A 5373-nucleotide genomic window follows, 5' to 3' on the forward strand; every position below is an offset into this window, starting at 1 on the left:
CGTCAGTAAGCGTGTGATGCCGCAGTGAAGTGCGGGCAACTACAGTGCCTTTTACCTACCTCAGTGAACACAGAGTGGGTGTTTATCGTATGTTCAGTGTTCATATATGTTTATAGTACTATTATCAGAGAGTGGTTGGCATTTGGTACTGGTGTGTGGGGCGTAAAATAGTGATTTTACACCCCTCACTTCTAACGGCACTTCCCGTCCTGTGAAAGTCAACAAAGTCATGAAACCTACATCAGTGCAAAGTTGAAGGTTAGTACTTTCTATTGGTACCTTATTTTTTTCTCTAGCTTTATTCTGTGCAGAGTTATTAAGATTTAAAGGTTTGTTTACATTTGGCTGAAACCCCCACGGGAGAGGCCAGTCGGGGCAAAACAATGCCCGCGGTTAAAGGGTTAAATAAACCTTCACTCAAATAAACTTAAACCTTCACCATAACAATTACACTATTTCCTGTAAGTAATTTGAACAAATAAAGTCTTAAACCTAATTGTTTTTTCATATTTTCTGTTTCCTTATTCAGTCATTTCCTCATCATCCACATCATTTCCCACATCATCCAAATCTTCCAAGGTGGATGGGGACTGGTGCAACCAACACTCGCACTAGTGACTAGCGGAGCAACCGTAAACTAACGCTAATGGTGCGAAACAAGCCCGCCGTGTATGAATTTTCGGATAGATTTCAGATTTTTGCGGTTAATCAAAATGAAAACGTTTTGGTAAAACTTATGGTTAAAGGCATATTATGGTTAAAGGAATTTCGGATAAAAGAGACTCCACTGTACTATCTATTGCCAGATGCCTTAATCCCATATGGGGTAGCCACAAACAAATTGCCTCCATGTCACCCTGTCCAATACCGTTGCACTGCCCTACTCCCAGCTCACACCTCCCTCTCTCATGTTCCTCTCCACTCCATCCCTCCTTGGCCTCCCCCTCCCTCTCCCCCATCCACCTCACTCACACTCTCCTCATCAGTCTCTGACTCACCATCCTCTCCACATGGCCAACCACCTTAGTGTATTTCTCTTAATGCTTCCTATCACATCCACAGCCACACCACAATGCTTCTTCATATCCTCATTTGTCAGTCTGTCTCTCCATGTGACTCCACATGTTCCTCTCAAATAACTCATTTCCACTGCTCTCACTCTTGACTTCTGTCCCTCCAACAAAGTCCAAGCTTCATTTCCATATGTTAGAGTTGGTATCACAGTACTGTCACAGTAACTTTTTCACATCCATGCTCAATTCTCTGTTTCTTATCACTGCATTCAAGGAACCAGCAACCTTTCTTCCTTGTTGTACCTTTTCAAACACTTCACCCTCTAAACTTCCATCCTTACTGATCACACTACCCAAGCACTTAAACACACACACATTTTCTGTTTCCTCATCACTCGTCATTGTACATTCACTGACTTCACTTCTCTTGAAGACCATAACTGTATTCTTCCCTATGTTCACCTTTAGATTCCATTTCTTACACACTTTCCTAAACTCATCCATGAAGCCTTGTAGCTCCCCCTCATCTTCACTTAACAACACAGTATTATCTGCAAAGAACAGTATAGGGAGTTTCCAAACACTGCTCTCTCCAAACACTGCCGCTCCAACATCCACTGCCCTACCTTGTATCTCTTTTATAACCCCATCCATATACAGATTGAACAACCATGGAGACATGACACATCCCTGTTTCAATTCAGCCTTCAGATAGAAGAATTCACTCATTTCTTTATCCACACTCACTGCAGCCTTAGCACTCTCATACATATTCTCCACTGAATTCAACAAATTCTCATCTACTCCATATATTCTTAACCCTTTCATATGCGGTGATGCATTTTGCGTCATTATGGTCTTTCCTCGTAAATGCACAGTGACGCAATTAGCGTTATAAAAGTAAAAAAAATTCTTCCAAAACTAAGTTTTGGGGTGATTTGTGTCATTTTTGGATGCGTCATAGCTTGCCCGGCTCTTGTCAAAAGTAATTAGTTGGCAACTGTTGGTCCCAAGATTTGCGGCAGCGCAGACAGGTTGATTAGTACCACACTGGCTGTCAGGGGAGAAGGTAGTGCATGGTCGTGTCCCTTTAACCCTTAAACCGCGGGCTTGTTTTGCTTTGACTTGCGGCTCCCGCGGGCATATTCGCGCTCCGACAGACTCTCTAAAAATATTTGCCAAAAATCAGTTATTGGTCCTAGAAAATTAAAATCACATATACTTATGGCACATACCTTCAGCTTTCTCCTTGGGTGTTTGTTGAGCCTTCGTCGAGTACCGTAGGACTAGTGGAGACCTCTGAAGTTGGGTAAAGAAGTCTCCACTTTACACTTCCCGACAACTCGTAATATGATTACCACAGCCTGATATTATCACTAGAAACACTATTCTATGATTCTCAAATAGTTTGGAATCCATACTCCAAAAAAAAAACACTGTGAAAGTAATGAAAATTGCGAGGGCGTATGACCATCCCACTTCCGATCGTTCGCCGCTAGTGTTGTCTATTATTCATAAAAACACCCACAGTTTATATATCTGTTACTATATAACACATATATATCTACAGTCTTTATCCATAAGTTTCCTTCAATAATAGTAGTTTATTGTCACTGTAGGGATTCAATTTCTTTCAGTAAAATACGTAGCATTCACTTTCTCGTCCTGTATACTAGCATTGAGAGTGAATGTCACTTTCACCTTCACTCTCATAACTCATAGTATTCATACATGCTAGAGTGAAACTTTCACTTTCATTACTCCTAGTATATATACTCGTATTCTTATAATACTACTCATTTACATTTCTATTTACGTTCTCTATTTTATTTACATTATTTACATTTCTATTTTATTTACACTGTGTTATGCACTGTCACTTGAAGTAACTTATAAAACTATATTCCACTGTTCACTTATATTTACATTCATTGCTTTCAGTTGCTGTTTACACATTATTTACACATTATTTACAATTCCACTTGCACTGTTTTACTCAATAAAAAGATCGTAGTCACTCTCTATCAATTGTCAGCCCTTTACCTCTTTCCACACGAGGTTTAGTAGGGGGTAAAGGTCACAGGGCCCTTTGCATGGGGCTAGAAAGCAGCGGAAGTTAGCAGGAGCTAATCAGACATACTCCCACCTTCAAAGACGACAGTGATCTGATAGTAGTGGCCTCCTGCTGCCTGGCTAGGGTGAGTGCAATACTACCAACTTCAGCCCTGTGAGACCTGCTAATATATAGCAGTGAAATGATTGGCAGGAAACCAAGACAATACATAATAAATTAGGTAGTTCCAGGTGAATGTAAATATCACTTAGGCTTCTCCCTTCCCTCCTTATATGTATATTTATTACGAAAATAGATTATATGGCATATTTCAAGGGGAAATGAACAGCGAAAATTAGTGAACGAGTGCACGTGAGGTGTTCATTCATTCATTCATTGCCAGACGCCATGTATCCCAAACGGGGTGGCCAAGGACTTAGAGTTAATTGTTTTACAGGGAGGGGCACTAATCCTCCACCAACCCCACTTGACACGTAGGGATGCCAACAGCATCTGGTGTTCCCAGGTGGTCACCCATCCAAGTACTAACCAGACCCAACGTTGCTTAACTTCGCTGATCGGACGGGAAGCGGTGTACTCAACGTGGTATGGCCGTGAGGTGTTGTCAGGTGATAATTAGCCAATTCCAGGTGTATGGCACTATCACTTACCTTATTTCTTTTTTGTATAAATTATTTGGTATAAGAATAGGGCATAGGGCTTATTTCAATGGATGAAATCAGTGGAAAATTCCAGGGAAGATTTACTCAGCGTAGAATACAGTGTGGTGGCCTGCAATAATTAGGTAGTTCCAGGTGAATGTAAATATCACTTAGGCTTCTCCCTTCCTTTCTTATATATATTTTTATTACGAAAATAGATTATATGGCATATTTCAAGGGGAAATAAAAAGCGAAAATTAGCTAACGAGTGCATGTGAGGTGTTGTCAGGTGATAATTAGCCAATTCTAGGTATATGGCACTCTCACTTACCTTATTTCTTTCTTGTATATATTATTTGGTATAAGAATATGGCATAGGGCTTATTTCAATGGATGAAATCAGTGAAAAATTCCAGGGAAGATTTACTTAGCACGGCCAGGCAGGGGAGAGGATAGGGTAATGGAGGGGAGGTAGGGAGGGAAGTCAAGAACGGGGAGAAATGGCTAAATTGTCAACAATGGATGGGAGTACAGATGAGATTAGGAGTGCTGACTAGTGTTGGACATTAGCAGTACTGATAGATGATACAAGCCACCACTTGAAAGCCCGGGCGAATTCAAAATAACACAGAATCACAAAAGTGTCGCCCCACGGTATGATCCCTTGCTCCCAAACGTCATGAAAGTGACGCCCCGCAGTTAAGGGGTTAAACCTCCTCCATTACCCCCGTCCCAGGTGCGTGTCATATTTCACTATACCAATAGTGCTTGTCTGTACTTTATTGGGCACTATTGTGATTAGCTTTGGTGTTTGCAATATGAAATTAGATGTTTGTGAATTATTCCTGGCCATTATCAACCGTTGGCCCAACGAAGATTGTGCTACCTGTTTTTCGCCGTGGCCCCACAACTACACTGCCTCTGCCCTGCACCAGATGTGAGTATTCAATCATTGAAATAGTGATAGTGAATCAAGTGAATACAGTGTGCAATAGCTAGTGAGCAAGGAAATGGTGAAACGTGCAGCAGCTTTAGGGGGAGACAAGAAACCGCCTTACGACACGGCGTTGTCATGAACGGAATAATTGGCAAAGTGTTGATGAAATCATTTTTTATGCTGATGTAGGAGGGATAGTGTTATAGTGCAATAAATAGGAGTACAGTGCAATGAGTGTACGAGATAAAATATTGGCTAGGGCATGAGTCACATATGCCTTACAGCCACGGCATGCTGTTGTCTTGAGGGGATGAAATGGAGAAGGCTTAGGGATATTTCATTTTATACCGTTATGTTTATTCCGTATGCTTGTTGTGTGAAATAAAGCATGAATGTTATAGTGATATGTTTACCGTATGCTTGTGTGGAACAATGTAAACACTGCACCACGTTCTTGTTAGAAAATATTGTGGTGCGATGCCTGAGGTATTGCACATGTGACCTACAGAGAACGTTCATGTACTTTTAGTGGTGGAATATACTGTGTATCTCATAAATTGATAGATTTGGTTATGTGTAATGTGAAAAGAAAATGGAAGAGTGAACCCCATGCTCGTAAGAAAACATCATCTACCACCTGAGTTTAGCGCAAAGGTAGCAGAATCCAACGTGACATACAGAGGATGTGCATGTACTTCACTGGTGAAG

At 41.1% G+C, this 5373-nt stretch overlaps 1 non-coding gene across 1 annotated transcript; it reads right to left on the reverse strand.

Annotated features, from left to right (window-relative positions):
• Window positions 1-3567: 3567 nt before the first annotated feature.
• LOC145416568 (5S ribosomal RNA) lies at window positions 3568-3686 on the reverse strand. Its single transcript, XR_013900299.1, has one exon. It is a non-coding gene; the product is annotated as a 5S ribosomal RNA (ribosomal RNA).
• Between the last annotated feature and the right edge of the window lie 1687 nt (window positions 3687-5373).

Source organism: Coenobita brevimanus, chromosome 106, assembly GCF_032717465.1.
Source record: "Coenobita brevimanus isolate Jiangsu-jjx chromosome 106, ASM3271746v2, whole genome shotgun sequence".
NCBI classification, from domain to species: Eukaryota; Metazoa; Arthropoda; class Malacostraca; order Decapoda; family Coenobitidae; genus Coenobita; species Coenobita brevimanus.